This window comes from Saimiri boliviensis, chromosome 2 (assembly GCF_048565385.1).
Source record: "Saimiri boliviensis isolate mSaiBol1 chromosome 2, mSaiBol1.pri, whole genome shotgun sequence".
NCBI classification, from domain to species: domain Eukaryota; kingdom Metazoa; phylum Chordata; class Mammalia; order Primates; family Cebidae; genus Saimiri; species Saimiri boliviensis.
The window spans coordinates 41,879,142-41,901,858 of NC_133450.1; the positions used below are offsets into that span (position 1 = coordinate 41,879,142).

At 40.3% G+C, this 22,717-nt stretch overlaps 1 protein-coding gene and 1 pseudogene across 1 annotated transcript in view; one reads left to right on the forward strand and one right to left on the reverse strand.

Moving 5' to 3' along the window:
- The window catches only part of SYT16 (synaptotagmin 16), a 284,745-nt gene that overhangs the window by 248,202 nt on the left and 13,826 nt on the right, over positions 1-22,717 (reverse strand). The window lies entirely within an intron of this gene.
- Positions 17,184-17,706, forward strand: LOC101046901 (cytochrome c oxidase subunit 4 isoform 1, mitochondrial pseudogene; annotated as a pseudogene).

The following is a 22,717-nucleotide window of genomic DNA, read 5'->3' on the forward strand; positions in this document are numbered from 1 at the left end:
AGGGTTAGGATTTCAACACATGTATTTAGGGAGACACAAATGTTCAAACCATAACAGGTTTCTCAGAGGGAAATCACCCATCCAAGGAGTCAGAAATTGAATTTCAGCAAGCCTTGCCACCATAAAGTAAACTGTTCTGGGATCCTAAATAAACTTGAAAGGTAATCAAAGACTACAACTCCTAGGCAAATCCTAATGTTCTACTGGGTTCAGAACCAGTGGATTTTAGGGGACATGTGACCAGCTGGGGCAACTAAGAGAGTACTTGTGCCACCCCTCCCCCAACTCCAGGCAGTGTAGCTCACAACTCCAAAAAAGACTCCTTCCTTCTGCCTAAGGAGAGGAGAGAGAAAAGAGAATTTTGTTCTACAACTTGGATACCAGTTCAGTTACAATAGGATAGGGCACAAGACAGAGTCTTGAGGTTCCCCATTCCAGGCCCTAGTTCCTGATCATCATTTTTAGGCAACCTTGGTCCAGAGGGAGCCTGCTGCCTTGAAGAGAAGAACCCAGTCCTGGCAGGATTCAGCATCTGTTGATTCAAGAGCCCTTGGGCCCTGAATAATCTGCAGCAACAATCAGGTAATATGTGCTGTGGGTCTTGGATGAGACTCTGAGACATGCTGGCTTTGGGTTTGATCCAGCACATTTCCAACTGTGGTAGCTATAAGGAGAGACTCCTTCTGCTTGATAAAAGCAGACGGAAGATTAAAGGGGGCTTTGTCTTACAGCTTAGGTACCAGCTCTGTCACAGAAGGGTAGAGCCCTAAGTGGGCCCTTGGGGCTCCCAATTCCATGTCTTGGCTTTTGAATGGCATTTCTGGACCTGCCCTGGACCAGAGGGGAGCCCACTGCCCTGAAGGGTGAGACCCAGGCGTGGCAGAATTCACCACAAGCTGATTAAAGAGTCCTTGGGCCTTAAGTGAACATCTGCAGTAGCCTGGCAGTACTCCCTGTAGGCCTGTAGTGGTGGTGGCCACAGGGAGAGACTCCTCTGCCTGTGGAAAGGACAGTGAAGATTGGGAAAAACTTTATCTTGTAGTTAAAGTGCCAGCTCAGCCACAGTAGAATAAAGCACCATGTAGACTTCTGACTTCAGGGTCTGTCTCGCAGAGAACATGTCTGAACCATCCCAGGGCCCAGGAAAGCTCAGCACACTGAAGAGAAAGATACAAGCTTAGCTGGTTTCATCACCTGCTGATCACAAAGCCCTAGGGTCTTGAGTAAACACAGGCTGTAATTAGGTAGTGGCTACAGTGGGCCTTCAGTGAGGCCCAGTATTGTGCTGGTTCCAGGTCTGACCAGCACAGTCCCAATGGTGGTGTACACAGGGGTACTAATGCCATCTATCCCCCACCTCCAGACAGCTCAGCACGGAGATAGAGAGACTCCTTTTGTTTGGGAGAAAGTAAGGAAAGAGAGGAACAGTCTCTGCCTGGTCATCAGTTCATTCGTCCGGATTTTATCCAAGACCGCCAAGGTGGTGCCTAAGTTTGCAAGAGCCACAGCATTACTGGGCACAAGATGTGTCCTAATGCAGATACAGCCTCAGTGACCAAACACTTAGATGACAACACCCAAGTCCCTTCAAACACCTGGAAAGCTTTCCCAAGAAGAATGAATACAAACAAGCCCAGACAGTGAAGACTACAATAAACACCTAATTCTTCAGTGGCCAGACACTGAGGAGTATCCGCAAGCATCAAGACCATACGGGAAAACATGACCTCACCAAACTCAATAAGGCCTCAGGAGTCAATCTCAGAGAAACAGAGATATGTAACCTTTCAGACAGAAAATTGAAAATAGCCATTTTGAGGAAACTTGATGAAATTCAAGATAAAACAAAGAATTCAGAATCCTATCAGTTAAATGTAACAAAAAGATTAAAATAATTAAATAGAAACAAGCAAAAATTCTGGAGTTGAGAAAATGCAATTGACATACTGAAGGACGCATTAGAGTCTCTTAATAGCAGAATTAAGCAGAAGACAGAAATAGGCAGCATGAAAACAGGCTATTTGAAAATACAGTAAGAGATTTAAAAAATAGAAAACAATGAAGCACATCTACAAAATCTAGAAAGTTGTCTTTAAAAGGCAGAGTTATTGGCCATAAAGAGGAGATAGAGAAACAAAGGTAGAAAGTTTATTCAAAGGAGTAATATTCAAAGGAGTAATAAAGAGAACTTTACAAACCTAGAGAAAGATATGAGTATTCAAGTACAAGAAGGTTATAGAATATCAAGCAGATTTAACCCAAAGAGGACTACCTCAAGGGTATTTAATAATAAAACTCTCAAAGGATAAAGAGCCTAGAAGCAGCAAGAGAAAAGAAACAACATAAAATACAGCGGGGCTCCAATACATCAGGCAGCAGACTTTTCAGTGAAAACCTTACAGGCCAGGAGAGAATGGCATGACATACTTAAAGTGCTGGGGGGGAAAATGACCTTTACCATAGAATAGTCTATCTAGGAAAAATATCCTTCAAAGATAAAGGAAAAATAAAGACTTTCCCAGACAAACAAAAGCTGAAAGATTTCATCAACCCCAGACGTGTCCAACGAGAAATGCTAAAGGGAGTACTTCAATTAGGAAGAAAAGGATGGTAGTGAGCAATAAGAAATCATCTGAAGGTATAAAACTCACTGATAATAGTAAGCACAAAGAAAAAAATATATAACATTCTAACTGTGGCATGTACTTAGTAGGAAGACTATATGATGAACTGACCAAAAATAATAACTACAACAACTTTTCAAGATGTAGACAGTACAATAAAATATAAAGAGAAACAACAAAAAGTTTAAAAGCAGGGAGACAGAGTTAAGGCATAGAGTCTTTACTAGTTTTCTTTTTGCTTGTTTATGCAAACAGTGTTAAGTTGTTTTCAGCTTAAAATAATGGGTTATAAGATAGTATTTGCAAGCCTTATGGTAACCTCCAATAAAAAAAATACAACAGATACACAAAAAATAAAAAGCAAGAAACAAATTATATCACCAGAAAAAGAAATTGCCTTCACTAAACGGAAGACAGGAAGGAAAGAAAGAAGGAATAGAAGACCATAAAGCCACCAGAAAATGACAAAATGGCAGGAGTAAGCTCTTACTTATCAATGATAACATTGAATGCAAATGGACTAAACTCTCCAGTCAAAAGACACAGACTGGCTGAATGGATGAAAAAGCAAGACCCAATGATCTGTTGCCTACAAGAAACACTTTTCACCTATTAAAAACACACATGGACTGAAAATAAAGAGATGGAAAAAGATATTCCATGCCAATGAAAATTGAAAAAGAGTGGGAATCACTATACTTATATCAGACAAAATAGATTTCAAGACAAAAACTATAAGAGGAGACAAAGAAGGTCACTATATAATGACAAAAAGGTCAATTCAGCTGGAAGATATAGCAATTTTAAATATACATGCATCCAACACTGGAGTACCCAGACATATATTAGAGCCAAAGAGATAGGCCCCAATACAATAATAGCTAAAAATAAGGGGGGTGTCCTATTTCAGCACCCCACTTTTAATATTGGACAGATCTTCCAGACAGAAAATCAATAAAGAAACATCAGACGTAATCTGTACTATAGACCAAATGGACCTAATGTATATTTATAGAACATTTCCCCCAACAGCTGTAGAATACAAATTCTTTTCCCCAAGACATGAATAGACCATATGTTAGGTCACAAAACAAGTCCTAAAACATTCAAAAAACTGAAATTATATAAAGTATCTTCTTTTACAACAAACAATGGAATAAAACTAGAAATCAACAACAAAGAGGAATTTTGGAAACTATACAAATACATGGAAATTAAACAATATGCTCCCGAATGATCAATGGTTCAACTGAGAAATTAAGAAGGAAATTGAAAATTTTCTTGAAATAAATGATAATAGAAATACACAGGTCTCATACCAAAACCTGTGGGACATAGCAAAAGAGATACTAAGAGGGAAGTTTATAGCTGCAAGTGCCTACATTCAAAAAGGAAGAAAACTTTCAAATAACCTAACAATGCATTTTAAAGAACAAGAGCAAGCCAAACACAAAATTAGTAAAAGAAAACAAATAATAAAAATCAGAATAGAAATGAATGAATTTTAAATGAAGAATACAAAAGATCAATGAAACAAAAAGTTGGTTTTTTTGAAAAGTTAAACGAAATTCACAAACCTTTAGCCAGACTAAGAAAAAAGAGAGAATATCCAAATAAATAAAATCAGACACAAAAAGAAGACATTACAACTGATACTGCAGAAATTCAAAGGATCATTAGTGGCTGCTATGAGCAACTACATGCCAATAAATTGAAAAATCTAGAAGAAACTGATGAATTCCTAGACACATACAACCTACCAAGATTGAACCATGAAGAAATCCAAAACCTGAACAGACCAGTAACAAGTAACAAGATTGAAGCCATAATAAAAAGTCTCCCAGTAAAGAAAAGCCTGCAACCCAATGGTTTCACTGCTTAATTCTACCAAATATTTAAAGAACCAGTACCAATCCTACTCAAACTATTCCAAAAAATCTAGGAGTAGAGAATCCTTCCAAATTCATTCTATAAGGCCAGAATTACCCTAATACCAAAACCAGACAGAGACACCTCAAACACAGAAAATTGCAAGCCATTATCTCTGATGACTATTGATGCAAAAATCCTCAACAAAATACTAGCAAACTGAATTCGATAACACATTAAAAAGATCATCCATCATAACCAAGTGGGATTTATTCGTGGGACACAAGGATGAGTCAACATATGCAAATCAGTCAGTGTAGTACATCATAACAGAAGGGAGAACAAAAACTATATGATCATTTCAATTGATGTCGAAATGCATTTGATAAAATTCAACATCCCTTCATGATCAAAACCCTAAAAAATGGGTATAGAGGAACATACCTCAACATAATAAAAGCCAAATACGACAGACCCATAGCTAGTATCATACTGAATGATGAAAAACTGAAAGGCTTTCCTATAAGATCTGGAACACAACAGGAACACCCACTTTCACCACTGTTATTTGACATAATACTGGGAGTCCTAGCTAGATCAATCAGATAAGAGAAAGAAATAAGGGCATCCACATTGGAAAGGAAGAAGTCAAATTACCCTTATTTGTGGATGATATGATCTTCTAGTTGGAAAAACTCAAAGATTCCACCAAAAAAAAAAAAATCTGATTAGAACTGATAAATTCTATAAAGTTGCAGGATACAAAATCAACATACAAAAATCAGTAGCATTTCTACATGAAAACAGTAAATAATCTGAAAAATCAAAAAGTAATACCATTCACAATAGCCACACATAAAATTAAATATCCAGGAATTAACTTATAGAAGGAAAAGATCTCTATAATGAAAACTACAAAACACCAATGAACTAAATTGAAGAAGTCACTGAAAAAATGGAAAGAGATTCCATATTTGTGGATTGGAATAATCAATATTGTTAAAATGTTCATACAGCCAGGCGTGGTAGCTCACGCCTGTAATCGCAGCACTTCAAGAGGCCAAGGAGGGTGGATTATGAGGTCAGGAGTTCAAAACCAGCCTGGCCAACATGGTGAAACCCTGTCTCTACTAAAAATACAAAAATTACCTGGGCATGGTGGCAGGCACCTATAATCCCAGCTATTTGGGAAGCTGAGGCAGGAGAATTGCTTGAACAAGAACCTGGGAGGTGGAGGTTGCAGTGAGCCAAGATCATGCCACTGCACTCCAGCCTGGGCTGCAGGGTGAGACTCCATCTCAAAAAAAAAAAAAAAAAAAAAAAAAAAGTTTATACTACGCAAAGCAATCTACAAATTCAATGCAATCTCTATCAAAATACCAATGACATTCTTCACATATACAGAAAAAGAAAATCCTAAAATTTACAAGGAACCACAAAAGACCCAGTATAGCCAAAATGATCCTAAACAAAAAAACAAAACTGGAGGAATCACATTACCTGACTTCAAATTATACTACAGAGCTATACTAAACAAAACAGCATGATACTGGCATAACAGCAGATACATAGACCAATGGAACAGAATGGAGAACCCAGAAACAAATCCATACACTTACTGTGAACTCATTTTGGACAAAGGTGCCAAGAGCATACACTGATGAAAAGATAGTCTCTTCAATAAATTAGAGAAATGCAAATCAAAACCACATTGAGATACCATCTCATGCCAGTTAGAATGGCAATTACTAAAAAATCCAAAGACAATAGATGCTAGAGAAGATGTGGAGATATAGGAACACTTTTACACTGTTGGTGGGAGTGTTAATTAGTTCAACCACTGTGGAAGACAGTGTGGCAATTTCTCAAGGGCCTAGAAATAGAAATTCCATTTGACCCAGCAATCCCATTACTGGGTATATATTCAAAGGATTATAAATCATTCCATTATAAGGACACATGCACACGAATGTTCACTGCAGCACTGCTTTGCAATAGCAAAGACTTGGAACCAACCCAAATGCCCATCGTTGGTAGACCAGACAGGGAAAATGTGGCACGTATACACCATGGAATACTACACAGCCATAAAAAATGATGAGTTCGTGTCCTTTGTAGGGACATGGATGAACCTGGAAACCATCATTCTCAGCAAACTGACACAAGAAACTCAAACACAGCGTGTTCTCACTCACAGGCAGGTATTGAACAATGAAAACACGTGGACACAGGGAGGGGAGCATCACACATGGAGGTCTGTGGGGAGAGAATCTAGGGGAGGGACAGCAGAGGGTGGGGAGTTGGGGAGGGATAACATGGGGAGAAATGCCAGCTAAAGGTGATAGGGAGGAAGACAGCAAATCACATTGCCATGTATGTACCTATGTAACAATCCTGCATGTTCTTCACATGTACCCCAAAACCTAAAATGCAATTTTAAATATATATATACATGAGGGAAATTTGAATTAAGTCAGCCCACTGTATTGATAAAAAATAAAAATAAATACATGGTGGTGGGAAAACTGGATATCCATATGCAGAAGACTGAAACTAGATCCCTGTCTCTTGTCATATACGAAAATCTAATCAAAATGGATTGAAGACTTAAATCTAGAACCTCAAACTATGAAACTACTACAATAAAACATCAAGGAAACATTTCAGGATATTGGTCTGGGCTAAAATTTATTGAGTAATATCCCACAGACACTGTCAACCAAAGCAAAAATGTTTAAGTAGGATTGCATCAAGTTAAAAAGCTTCTGCACCGCAAAAGAAACAATAAACAAAGTGAAGAAATAACCCTATGAAAAGGTGCTCAATATCACTGATCATCAGAGAAATGCAAATCAAAATTACAGTGAGATATCGTCTCATCCTAGTGAAAATGGCTTATATCCAAAAGACAGGAAATAACAAATGCTGGCAAGGATGTGGAGCAAAAGGAACACTGTTGGCTGGGAATGTAAATGAGTACAATAACTACAAAGAACAGTTGGGAGGTGCCACAAAAAAATAAAACTAAAAATGGAGCTACCATATGATCTAGCAATCCCACTGCTGGGTATATACCTTAAAATATATATATATCAGTATATCAGAGAGAAACCTACACACTCTCCATGTTTGTAGCAGCACTGTTCATAATATCCACAATGTGGAAGCAACCTAAGTGTCCATCACAGATGCACAGATAAAGAAAATGTGGTACTTATACACAATGGAGTACTATTCAGCCATAAAAAAGAATGAGATCCTGTCATCTGCAAAAACATGGGTAGAACCGAAGGTCATTATGCTATGTGAAATAAGCCAGGCACAGAAAGACAAACATCACATGCTCTCATTTATTTGTGAGACCTAAACAATCAAAACAATAAACTCATGGACATAGAGAATAGAAGGGTGATTATCAGAGGCTGAGAAGAGAGGCAGGAGGATAAGGTGGAAATGGTTAATGGATACAAAAAAATAGAAAGAATGGGTAAATCCTAATATTTGTTAGCACAACAGGGTAACCACAGTTAGTAATAATTGCACATTTTTAGATAACTAAAGGAGTGTAATTGGATTGTTTATAACATGAAGGATAAATGTTTGAGGGCGTGGATACCTAATTTTACATGAGATGATTATTACACATTGAATGACTGCACTGAAACTTCTTATGTACCCCACAAATATCTATACCTACTAGGTACTCACACAAATTAAAATTTAAGTTTTAAAGTCTACAACAGATTAAAAAAAATAATAAAAACAAAAGAAACCTGGACTCGTGTGTTTTTTTTAGCACTATTTACAATAGCATAGTCATGGAACCAACCTAAATGTCCACAAACAATTGACTAGATAAACAAAATGGGGCATATATACACCATGGAATACTATGAAGCCATTAAAAAAAATGAAATCACCTGGGCACAGTGGCTCACACTTGTAATCCTAGCACTTTGGGAAGCAGAGGTGGGCGAATCAAGATGTCAGGAGTTCAAGATCACCCTAGCTAATATGGTGAAATCTACGCTTCTACTAAAAATACAAAAATTAGCTGGGCATGGTGGCTCACACCTGTAGTCCCAGCTACTCGGGAGGCTGAGGCAGAAGAATTGCTGGAACCTGGGAGGTGGAGGTTGCCATGAGCCAAGATTGCACCACTGCACTCTAGCCTGGGCAACAGAGGGAGGGAGGAAGGAAGGAGAGGTGAGGAGGAGAGGGAAGGAGGAGAGGGGAGGGGATGGGAGGGGAAGGGAAGAAAGGAAAAGAAAGAAATCGTGTCCTTTGCAGCAACATGGGTCGAACTGAAGTCCATTATCTTAAGTGAACTAACACAAAAGCAAAAAATCAAATATCGCATGTTCTTACTTACAAGTGGGAGCTAACCAAATGGCACACATGAACATAAAGATGGAGAAAAACAAAGCTACCATATGAACTCTAGGGACTCCACAGAGGGAAGTACTGAAAAATTACTTGCTGAGTACAATGTCCAAAATTTTGGATGATAGATACACTAGAAGCCCAATCCCCACCATTACACATGTAATACCCATGTAACAAACAGGCACATATGCCCTCTGAATCTATAATACACTAAAATAATCTATTAGACTTGAAGAATTTCAAATTAAACAGACTTAGCTATTATTTTTAAAAACCTTTTAAATAAAAACTGCTAATCTAGGAATTCCTCCATTGCTTCTAAATACATGCTAATGAATATGAAAGCAGTGACACAGGATAAAATCATTTCTTTTTCCTGTAACCAGATTCAGTTGGCTGGGGAGCTGCAAAGCATTTCCTGTGACATGAAACAAAATCCTGGAACATAGCTATAAATGTATCCCAATACAATGTCTGCTAAGAGTAAATGCTCTGTGATTTGCCTTTTTTGAACTTGAATACTATAGCTGTCTCCAAAAGCATCTCAATGGTGCTGAGAGGCCAAACTGCTATTTCCAGATAACCCTAGGAGATCTTGGGTTACTTCCTATTCTTGCTTTTTGCCCAGGGAAATCTTAGGGGATTTCTACCTCACTTCAGTATCTCCTCAAACAAGCCAAATTGGTCACGAGTCCCCCAAACTGGTTCCAAATGACGAAGAACCACAGGTTTCACTTCATTCCATTGCCTTCCCCTCATTGGGTGACTGTCCCATTGATTATTTCTTCCTTTTTACACCTCCATCTCTCCCCTTCCATTGGTTTTTTCTCCGAGCCTATAAATATACTCAAGTCTTCCCTTCTAAAATAAGATACTGTATTAGAATACTAAGCTGCCCTCTCATCTCCTTATTTTCTCCTACAAATTTCTTGATGGAATAGCCTGTATTTATGAGCTCTACCTCTTCACCTCCCTCTAAACCTTAATTATCAGGATGCAGCTACCTCAGCTCCCTTTATGCTGCTTAGCTAACATCAATCTGGAAGCTAGCAGCCACCTTGTCACTGCTGTTTTAAAGATCTTTGTTCATTTCTTACCCTTTCACTTTGTGACATTAAAATTGCCTTCCTGGATAGGCACAGTGGCTCATGCCTGTAATCACAGCACTTTGGGAAGTCAAGGCGGGCAGATCACCTGAGGTCAGGAGTTCAAGACCACCCTGACCAACATGGAGAAACCCTGTCTCTACTAAAAGTACAAAATTAGCAGGGCGTGGTGGCACATGCCTATAATCCCAGCTACTAGGAAGGCTGAGGCAAGAGAACCACTTGAATCAGGGAGATGGAGGTTGCAGTGAGCCAAGATCATGCAATCGCACTCCAGCCTGGGCAACAAGAGCAAAACTCCATCTGAAAAAATTAAAAAAAAAAAAACTTCTTCCTAATAAAAATGAATTTTAAAAAAAGGAAAGAGCTAAAAACAAACAAATAAATGAAGGAAAAGAAATAAGATCATCTTCCTTTGCCCGCTGTGGCCACTCTCTTCCTGGCTTTTGCGTTTAACTCTGGCTCTTCTTTCCTGGTCTCACGTTGATACTTTCATTAGCCTCCTACTCATCAACACTGATATCGCTACAGCTCTGGCCTTTCCATTTCTCCTTGTTCCACTCACTCTCCCTGGGTGATCTCACCCATTCTTGGGGCTTCCCTAAAGACTCTTCACTGATGTCTCCCAAAACTAAAACCACCAACTTCTCTCCCAAGCTCTAGACTCGCGTTTGCAATCGCCCACCTTGCCTCACTGTCCAGAAGTCCCACGGGCATCTTCAATGTGCCCCCAAACGACTCACTACCTTGGCCTCCAAATCTGCTTCTCTTACCTTCTGTCTCAGTGCAATTTTCACCCAACCAGTTGTCTAAACTTGAAAAACTCTATAATCGTTTATTTCTCCCTTATCCGCTGCATGTAACCTATGACATATAACCCCCCGATTCTGTCTCCAAAATGTCTTACATCAATACATCTCCCATGAATTGTCTGAGTCAGCCCCTGAACACCTCTTGCTTGGCCTGGGCCAATAATCGCTAACTCATCTCTCCCTCTCCTCTCGCTTTCCCCTCTTCCTCTTCTGCTCCTGTCCCCTCCTCCTTCTCTCCTCTCTCTCCCTTTCCCCTCCATAATGTTCCCAGGTTAATGACACTTTCTTTATCAGGAGAAAAACCATAGAAATACAGTTAGCCCTGAGGGACTGGCACATCTCCCTAAGTGGGAATGTAATGCAACAGAAAGTGGACTGTGATTTGCTGGCCTAAAAAATAAATTAAAATTTTGTTGGTATATCTGATGAGGCCCTCTGTGATTAGGCTCCAACCCAGCTCATCTTTGTTCATCTGCTAAGATAATTCCTACCCGTGCACCACACTGAGCTACAGAGCATTCCCAGAATCGACCATGGACTTTGGCTACACCACACTTGTGACGGCGCAGTTCTCACTGCCTGCATGCTCTGTGCCTCACCCTTTTCCCGCCGAGAAGGTGCTTTCTTACGGTTCCAGGGACAGCTCAAATATCTCACATAGGTTATCTCCTGACATCTGTAACTCCTCCTGCAAGGATCATCGCTTCTGTTTTAGTCCATTGTGTGCTGCTAAAACAAAATACTACAGACTGGGTAGTTTACAAAGAATGGAAATGTATTTCTTACAGTTCTGGAGGCTGACAAGTCCAACATCAAGGTCCCACCATCTGGTGAGGGCCTTCTTGCTGTGTCCTTACATGGCAGAAGAGCAGCAGAGCATGAATCCGCTCTCGAGTTGTCTTTAGAGTGGTATTAATCCATTCATGAGAGCAGAGCCCTACGACCTAAACACCTCCCATTAGGCCCCCCCATCTCAATAATGTTGCACTGGGTATTACATTTCCAACACATGGATTTTGAGGGGCACATTTAAACTACAGCAACTTCCTTTAGCACTCACACAGAACTCTGGCTGTATTCCTCTCCTAGCACTTAGTACTTGATTAACATACAGTAGCTGTGAGGTCAACTTCATTTTGCAAGAACCCAGCATGGTGCTTAGAATACAGTACAAAAGAAAAAAAACACCCTCAGTAAACACCCTTCTACTGGTAGGGCTGGCTCAAGTAAAGAAACAATTTTTGCCCTGCAGAATCCTTAGGTCTGTTGACTATATCAAACACAATGGAGCATGATGATTTATTGAGATATTAATTTGTACTTCCTTCCTGCTGCTATTGCTACTATCAGCATTTTCCCTTTTCCCTTCCAATAAGATAGACAACTTTTTTTTTTTTTGAGACACAGTCTTGCTCTGTTACCCAGGCTGCAGTGCAATGATGCAATCTTGGCTCACTGCAACCTCCACCTCCTAAGTTCAAGCAATTCTCCTGCCTCAGCCTCCTGAGTAGCTGGGATTACAGGAACCTGCCACCACACCCGACTAATTTCTGTATTTTTAAGAGAGATGGGGTTTCACCATCTTGGGCAGGCTGGTCTCAAACTCCTGACCTCAGGTGACCCTCCTTCCTCTGCCTCCCAAAGTGCTGGGATCACAGGCCTAAGCTACCATGCCCAGCCAAGATAGACAACTTTACGTTTGGAGTTTTGGAGTCCTTGGCAAGAATCACACTCCATTTTTAATGATTTTGTGAATTTCAGGGTAATAAATTGAAGTTTCAAGATTCTTACAAAAGTTCCCATCCAGACAGGGGTTGGTGAAAGAAAGCCTATGCCAAAAGGGAAAGGACAGGAATATTCTGCAGAATATAAAAGGAATGAGTTTAAGGGATTGTGTTCTGTCAGAAACACAGGCCTCATTCCCACCTATGCCTGGGTAGGTGGGAGCTGGGGGAGCTTTTCCAGAAAGCCAACAGTAGATGGACATGGTGCATTGTCTCCTGGAGCAGTCAGTGGATGAAGAGCGGGGAGGGTCCTCTGACAGCCTAGTTGCTAGGGATCCAGTGTTCAGCAGCAGCATATCGGAATGTGCAATGGTCCTGATGGAGCCAACTGTGGGGAGTGGACGGGGCCCCATCCCAAATGTATGGCACTGTATCAGCCTGGGATTTTTATCCTATGGCGTGGGAAAGGGTATTAGTAATAATTGAGATTTAATTTTCCCACCAGTCAGGCAGTGGATTCAATACAGAAAAATAAAAGAATGTGACCTAAAAGAGAATTGTGGTCTAAAATTAATAAACTACATAATGCTCACCTGAATCCCCAGGAAAAGTACAGGATCCCTCAGAGCAGCCCTGAAACAGCTTCGGGACATAAAACTGAAGAACTCTTGCTTTGAACACACATTATCTAATACGTCAAGATGTCATTACAGGGGAAAGGAAATTTCTTGTATATATATTTCTGATTAAAGCTATTAGAAAGTCTTCTTTAGGTGTATGCTATGAATCTGTTCAAATCCTTTTAGTTCAAAAAGCTAAAAGCAGAAGCAATCCAGGGTGACCAATTTCAGCTTTGCTGGATGCTGAGACATAGGAAGGAAGCCGACATCAGGGGAAGTACAGTTCTCACACATGGCCACAAGGTGGCAGGGTGACTCTGCACGCCAGAAGCATATCATCCAATCTGTGGCTGTTGTGGAATCCAGAGAGAACCCAGGAAACATGCAAAATTGAATAGCTGGAAAGCCTGTATCTAGGTGGCTTTTCCACTTAGTGATGGCTTCTCAGGTTATTAATGTACCCATCTGCTAGAGGCAGACCCTCCAAGAGGCTTTGTGAGGCCTTAGCAGCTTTTAGATGCTGATTCCCTGCTCCAAGATCAGCCTCACCTGGGCGGTGGCTCACACCTGTAATCCCAGCTACTCAGGAGGATGAGGTTGGAGGATCACTTGAAGCCAGGTGCTAGAGACCAGCCTGGCCAACATGGCAAAACCCTGTCTCTACTGAAAATAAAAAAATCAGCTGGGCGTGGTGGCACACACCTGTAGTCCCATCTACTCAGGAGGCTGAGGTGGGAGGATCAACTTGAGCCCAGGAGACAGAAGTTGCAGTGACTTGAGATCATACCACTGCACCTCCAGCCTGGGCAACAGAGTAATACCCTGTGTCCAAAAAAAACAATCAGCCTCTCACACTCAGCAGAGTATCATGGAATTCTAATAGGATCAACACCTATAAGGAGCCTAGCCCTGCTCACCAGCACAGAGCTACCACTGAACAGAGATATCATTTGAAACCCCCTCAATCTCCAAGTCCTGTCTTCAAACAGGAAGAAAGACAAGCTCAACGTCAAACTCCTCATCAAATGCAGGCTCAACTGCCTCAGTCAAGTGGGAGAGGCCTTACTATCTTCACTTCCCTTGTTTCTATCAGTAGGGGTTAGTGTACCATCTGCAGGGGAGGTAGGAAAGATTGGAAAATCCAGAGGGCAATCAGAAAATTAGCATGAAATCATGAAGGCAGAAAATAAAAACCTAACTGGATATTAATTTAAGCCCACCAAAAACTTATTCATAGAAGTTTAGAAAATCCTAATGAAAGAAATTGGCCAGGTGCAGTGGCTCAAGCTTGTAATCCCAGCACTTTGGGAGGCCGAGGCGGGTGGATCACGAGGTCGAGAGATTGAGACCATCCTGGTCAACACGGTGAAACCCCATCTCTACTAAAAATACAAAAAATTAGCTGGGCATGGTGACACGTGCCTGTAATCCCAGCTACTCAGGAGGCTGAGGCAGGAGAATTGCCTGAACCCAGGAGGCGGAGGTTGCGGTGAGCCGAGATGGTGCCATTGCACTCCAGCCTGGGTAACAAGAGCGAAACTCCATCTCAAAAAAAAAAAAAAAAAAAAAGAAAATCCTAATGAAAGAAATTAAGATAGACGTAAATAAACGGGTATCAAGGTTGCCTACGACAGAGTGGCTAACGAGCTTGTTTCTGGCCCTCTCATCAATTCTGTAAGCTGCCATGCAACTCTATAGTTGAGCTTCTGTCTTCTTAAAGAAGTTGAGTGAGTTGTATCGTCTGCAATAAAAATCCTAGTGATTACAGCAAAAGACAAGGAAACAAATACAATTAGTAAATCACTCTAGAGAAAAAAGAAAATCAGTGGGAGGTGCAGTAGAGAAGAAAATGGGGGAATGGGGAAGGAATGTTGGGGAATGTCTACAGGACTTCAGAAGGTATACATTCAATACTCAGTTTTAAACTGTTTATGTTACCAAGATAGAAACGTCTCCTATCCGTCTACCATCAATTGGTTTTCTACAGATTCAAATGCCTTTCAAGTGAATGGACTGCTGACATTTGTATGAATTAAGGAAAATGGATTCCTTTTCCTTTGCTGATCTGGGCCATTGCAATGCAGACATCAGAGCAGCCACCAACAGTGAAGTATCACGATCAAGACAGAGATGTAGGAACAAAGAGGAGGAAGGGGCCAGGAGAAATCAATACTCAGGAATTCCATTTCTATGATTTGTATCAAGAATGGGGGAGTAAACACTTGAGCTGACTTCTCCATTACACAAAGATTAGCTGCTCCTAGCCCAGTGGTTTTCAAACTTTAACAAGTACTAGAATCATCTGGAGGCTAGTCCAAACACTGATTGCTGCGCTCCACCCAGGGTTTCTCAATCAGTGGGTCTGATATAAGTTTTGATTGTTTAAATTTCTGACAAGTTCCCAGTGAAGCGAATGCTGCTAGACCAATAACCATACTTTGTAAACCATGGTTCTAGGCCAACAAGAGTAACTTACCGACAGGTGTGGTGGCTCACACACGCTTGTAATCCCAGCACTTTGAGAGGCTGAGGCCAGCAGATCACAAGATCAGGAGTTTGAGACCAGCCTGTTCAACATGGTGAAACCCCATTTCTACTAAAAATATAAAAATTAGCTGGGCCTGGTGGCACATGCCTGTAATCCCAGCTACTCGGGAGGCTGAGGCATAATAATCGTTTGAACCTGGGAGGCGGAGTTTGCAGTGAGCCGAGATCGCGCCACTGCACTCCAGTCTGGGTGAAGAGCGAAACTCTGTCTCAAAAAAAAAAAGAGTGGGTCTTACTCACCTGGGAAATGTAAGTTGAGAAAGACAGGAAAAGTTTCTGTGAGCCAGGTAGGGAAACTTTTGTTCCATTACCTATAGTTTAAAATGGTTTTTTATAGAAAAGTTTTGTTTGATTTTGTTATCCATGCGCTGCTGATCAAAGTATAAACTGGTACAATCTTTCTGTAGGGAAATTTGGCAACATTGTGGTAGTGTGGCTGAGAAGTCTAAGGTGCTGGATTTAGACTCCAGTTTCTTCGGTGACATTTGACAACATCAAAATATTAAATGAAAATATCCTTTGACTCAGCAGTGCTAGTAAACAGTGTAAAATGGCAAATTCGGGAATATTCATGGCAGTATTTTTTGACCTTTAAAAAATCCCTAAATGGCCATTAAAAGGTGACTGATAAAATCAATCATTTTTTAAAAATCACCTTTCATGAGACAACTTTCACAGTGTACCATTTCATGAAAAGGCAGGTCCTTATACACATTACTTCACTAGTCAGTGCTGCTCAAAGTAGCACTCTATTAACTGTTTTTTGTCGTGCTTGAAGATATAAATCAGCACATAGCACTGCCTTCTTCCTTAAAAATGTCTTATCACAGCAAATAAAGCAACAATTTCTCTTAATATCTTCATATGCAAAATGGTTATAAAAGATGAAGATTTATAAAACGGTGAAAGTAAAACAAGTGCTTTGGAATCAGAAATGTTACCAAACACATGCCAGTTTTATGGGACTGCTAGGCCATGTGCCATCATATATTAACACACATCTTTTTCAAACAATAGGTAATTGGAATACAGCAATATGTTTAATGAGTAATTTCAAGACAGTACAATGCAGAGCACCCAGCAGTATTTATATACCAGTTCAACTGGATATATGGATGGGTGATCTTGTATATCAGATGTGAATCAGGGCGGAGCACAATGGCTCACACCTGTAATCCCAGCACTTTGGGAGGTTGAGGCAGATGGATCACCTAGGGTCAGGAGTTCAAGACCAGCCTGGCCAACATGGTGAAACCCCATCTCTACTAAAAATACAAAATTAGTTGGGCGTTAAATACAAAATCACAGGGTACGCACTTGTAAACCCAGCTACTCAGGAGGCTGAGGAAGAAGACTCACTTGAACCCAGGAGGCAGAGGTTGCAGTGAGCCAGGATTATGGCACTGCACTCCAGACTCCACGACAGAGTGAGACTTCATCTCAAAAAAAAAAAAAAAACTACTGGGGTGTCAAGACACTGGGTGCAGAGGGTGGTCATGGCTGGCAGAATGTTGGCTACCAGGGTAATTAGCCTAGTTGGCAAGCAAGCAATTTCTACCTCAGTGTGTGTATCAGCATACAAACATGTTGTGAAGACCAATCACTATGCGCTCCCAGCTTATGTGGATTGGCATGACTATCCCTTGCCCAATGTGGCCCACGTCAAGCACCTGTCTACCAGACCAAAGGCCTTGAAGGAGAAGGAAAAGGCCTCCTGGAGCCACCTCTCCATGGATGAGAAAGTCTAATTGTATCACATTCAGTTCAAGGAGAGCCTTGCCGAGATGAACAGGAGCACGAATGAGTGGGAGACAATTGTGGGCGCTGCCATGTTCTTCACTGGCTTCGGGGCATTCATTATCATCTGGGAGAAGCACCGAGTGGATGGCCCCATCCTTCACACCTTTGACAAAGAGTGGGTGGCCATGCAGACCAAGAGGATGCTGGACAGGAAGGTGAACCCCGGGCAGGGCTTCACCACCAAGTGGGACGATGACAAGAACAGGTGGAAGAAGTGAGAGATGCTGTCCTGCGTCTGAATCTTGCTCTGTCACCTCCATGCAACTCCATGCCTATTTACTAGAAATCTGTTATGCCAATCAGTATCACTGCTAATAAATGACCAGTTTACTGGAAAAAATAAAGAACTATTTAAGTGGAAGAAAAATCTGTAGAAATTACTAGAAAGAAGGTGTGCATAAGGGAGAAAGGAGAGAGAGAAATAAAGAATATGAGTATGAATCAATGAATAGTCAACAGATACGAAACAAAAAAGGAGATGCTTCAACATAAGCCATCTAAAGAGGTCTAAGAAAGAAAGAAGGAAATAGGAGAGAGGTAATACTCAAAGAGATAATGACTAAGAATTTTCCAGAATTAGAAAGCGAGAATTAAGACAGAAAATGTCTAAATAAAAACAAATCTACACCTATATCCATAATGGTTACTTTTAAGATAAAATAAAAAGAGAAATTCTTAAAATCAACCAAAGAGGAAGACAATTTATCTAAAAATAAATTATAATTCTCATCAGTGATAGATGATAAAGGACTGAAAAGTAATGCATTTAAATGTTGGAGGAAGTCCTGTTTCTGGACAAGATGGAGGAAGTGCAAAAAAAAAAAAAACCAAAAAGCTCCAAGAAAAGTCTGCTCTCCGTCCCTCAGAGTTTCTCGCCCTTGGCACTTTTGATTTGGAGCTGGACAATTCTTTGCTGTAGGATCTTGTTTTCTGTATCAGACGATATTTAGCAGCATCCCTGGCTAGAAGTCAGTAACAACCCCCCAGCTGTGACAACCAAAAATGTCTTAGACATTGGCAAATGTCATCTAGGGGAATAAAATTATCCCCAGTTGAGAATCAATCCCCTTAGCTAAAGGACATGGAATAAGACAGCCCTGCAAGACAGAACCCTTTTGAATATACTCATTGTATTTTAGGCAAACACCACAAAAGAACTGCATCTCTCTGCATCCCCACCAGGCACTATGAAGAGCCCAGCTGACCATCCTTTCCTGGCACTAACAGAGCAGAAGTAGCATGCCTTCTCCTCCTCACTACAATGGGTTGGAGCCCTGTTGACCATTCCTGCCCTAAACCAAGACAGCATCAGGAAAGAAGCAGTGACCCTTCCCTTTTTCAATCTCATAGTGACCACAGAAGCCACATGGACCACAGGGACAAGCCCTCTACCACCCTACACTTACTAACTGAAGAACAGCAAAAAGGTAACACCCTACCTCCTCTCAACTAGAGAGTGGGGAAGGATTATAGAAAAGATGGGACTGGATAAAGAAATCTTGTGAATCTGTGTGTGATGTCCTCTGCATACCCCTAAATTGTCTGTGCATGAAATCAACCAGAATCAACACAGTAACGTTTTGGGAACTGAACTATGGTGAGAGATACCATACAGGTTTCAATTCACCTATGGCTAACACACTGACTAGGGCAGATCAGAATAGCAGGGCAAAGGCTATAAAAACTAAATCAACATTCAGGCCAGAGCCCACAAAAGTAAATAGGACGTGAGTTGTGAACTCAAGCAGGTTGACTGCCTCTAAACCAAAGTCTCTTTAATACTCAAAGTGTCAGGATACAATTCAAAGTTATTCATCATACCAAGAACAGGGAAAACCTTAAAGACAAGACAATTGACAGACACCAGCATCAAAGTGACACAAATGTTAGTCACAAGGATTTTAGAGGAGTTATGATAAAATGCTCTAACAAGAAATTATGAACCCTCTTCAAACAAATGGAAAAAACAGAGGGCTCAGAAAAATATTGAAGCTATAAAGAACAAAACTAAAAATAACAGAACTGAAAAATACAATAACTGAACTTTTTTTAAAAACTCAGTGGTAGAGTGAAGGTAGGCTGGGCTCAGTGGTAGAATGAAGATGACAGAGGAAAGAGATCAGTGATCTTGAAAATATATCAATAGAAATTGTCCAATGTGAACAACAGAGAGACAAGTTTAGGGGGAAGGTATGAACAGAGACTTAGGGAGCTGTGGAACAATAACAAAAAAAATCTAACATTTGTGTTATCAGAATCTCAACAGGATAAGAGAAAGAATTCAGGACTAAAAAACTATTTCAAGAAATAATGGATAAAAATATCCCAAATTTGGGGAAAGACATAAATCTAGAGATTGAAAAAGCTGACTAAACTTCAAACAAGAAAAACCCAAAGAAATTCATACCCAGACATATAATTAAATTTTTGAAAATTTGAGACAATAAAAAAATCTTGAAAGCAGCCAGACAGAAATAACAAAGTAAATATAGTGGGATAACAATTCAAATGACAGTGGATTTCACATCTGAAATCATAGAGGCCAGTAGGAAGAGGCACTTTTTCTTTTGTGATATATTAATACAGGCATCCCCAAACTTTTTACACAGGGGGCCAGTTCACTGCCCCTCAGACTGTTGGAGGGCCACCACATACTGTGCTCCTCTCACTGACCACCAATGAAAGAGGTGCCCCTTCCTGAAGTGTGGCAGGGGGCCGGATAAATGGCCTCAGGGGGCCGCATGTAGCCCGTGGGCCGTAGTTTGGGGATGCCTGTATTAATAGATTTATACTTAAATATGTCAATCAGAATGCCAATAACTCTATTTATCATTCATTAAATACAACACTAAATAGTAGATACTATAAAAATGTGGAAACATGTTTTAGCAAACTTTATTTTGCCCAATATAACATATTCTCTAATGCAACTAGCACTGGGTTTATACTGGCTAATTTTTTCATGACAGTTTTTATCTTTTTTCAAACAGCTCTCTAAGCCCGTAAACTTTATGATCAATCTTTTGTTTCTGGTCCAACTGGTGGTGGTGGTTGCCCTAACGTTTCCATGATTGTGCACATGCTTTGGGCCTAACAATACTTAGCAATAGCCTTAAAGTAAGAATAAGGAAAAACAACTTGATCTGTGTTGTCTGTCTCCAAGAGAGCTCAGTGTCTTCATCCTCAGCCAAAGGATGAAATGTCACTGCACACAGTGATCTGAGATGTGTACTCAGATTTATAAGTTTTTATGGTATCAGAAAGGATCCAATTCTCCTTAACACTCAGAACAATCTGTATAACTCTATGTGTTTTTCTTTTCTATTTCTACCAAGTCTGCACCACATTTTCAGATCCTATGATTATTTTGTTGGGGTGGAAGTGGCACATTTTTGAAGTGCTAAAATAAGGCAACTGTCAAGTCAGAATTCTGTACCAGTGAAAATGTCCTTCAAGAACAAAAGGGAAATCAAGACATTTTTAGATGAAGAAACACTTAGAAAACTTGTTGCGAGCATTCCTACTCTAAAAGAATTGCTAAAGGAAGTTATTTGAACAGAAGGGAAATATTATTAAAAGAAATCGGGATCATCAGGAGTGAAAGAAGAGCAATGAAGATGATAAATATCTTGGTAAACATCATAAATCATTCTTTTGAGTTCTTTCAAATGTTTGACTTTTGAAGGCAAAAAGTATGTGTATTAGTTTGCTAGGGCTACCATAGCAAAGTACCACAAACTATGGGGTTTAAACAATTAAAATTTATTTTCTTATATTTCTGGAGACCAGAATTCCAAGAGCAAGGTGCCAGCAAGGTTGGTCTCTTCTGCAGCCTCTCTCTTTGGACTGCAGGTGGCCATCTTCTTCCTATGTCTTCACATGATCCTCTCTCTGTCTGTGTCCAAATCTCCTCTTCTGTGACGCTAGTCATACTGAATTAGGGCTCACTCCAGTGACTTTATTTTAACTTCATTTTAACTGAATTACCTCTTTAAAAGCCCTAGCTTCAAATACAGTCACATTCTGAAGTCCTGAGGATTAGTACATCAACATATGCATTGGGGGCATATACAATTTGGCCCATAAGAGAATGTGAATATAATGTATATCTTAAAAGACTACAGGGGCAAGATAAAGGGACTTACTTGATGGTAAGAATTCTATATTCCATTAAAGTGGTGAAATATTGATTGTAAGCAGACAGTGAGAAGTTGAGTCTGTACAGTGTAGTTCCTAGTCCACTTAAAACATACAAAATATAACCAAAAAAATCAAAACTGTGTAAGTAATTTAAAATAAGATAGAGAAAGGGAAACAGAATAACCAAAAAAAAAAAAAAAATCATGACCAATAGGTCTTGTCCCAGCAATGTACCTTTGGTTAACTTAGAATAATCAATATCATTGATTATTATATCAATGACTCATTTCCAGTGTAAAATGGCAGCCTGAACACAGGCTTTTATCTCTATTGTTGCACCTCAGATTTCTTAAAGAATTTTTTTTTTTAAGGTAAAAACCAACATCGACAAAAGAGCAAGGGAGAACAGTAACAGATGAGAAAGATCAACACATTTTTGGAAGATGAAAAGGATATAGCTAGAAACTAAGTCTCACCATCTTTCTTCACGCTGCAAGGCACCTACACAGGGGAAATGCCACAACAGGAAAGCTGATTCATGCAGCAGAATGTAGATGCCTGTTCCCTCAGAAGGTGGTGAACAGGGAGAGGGCTGAAAACAGGAGAACTGGCAGAAAGGATGTACAGAGAGCCAAGCCTTCACAAGACCCAGCAGCCAACAATGAAGCCAGAGGACTAACCCCTTGCTAAGTGTGATGGATTGAATTATGTTCCTGAAAATTCATATGTTGAAGCCCTGACTCCACTACCTCAGAATACAACCGTATTTGGAGATGGGGCCTTTAAAGAGGTATTTCAAATTAAATAGGGTCATAAGGGTTGGACCAATCCAATAGGCTTGGTGGCCTTACATGGAGAGGAAAAAACACGAGAGCTTTCTCTCCTCTACCCTGCTAAGGACGCAGAGAGAAGGGGTCACCTGCAAGCCAGGAATAGTAAAAGGGACTGGGGTCTTTATTTAGAACTTCAGTTTGGCCTCACCAAACACCAACCCTGCCGGCACCTCAGTCTTGGACTTATAGCCTCTAAAACAGTGAGCAAATACATTTGTGTTGTTTAGGCCACCGAGTCAGTGGTATTTTGTTATGG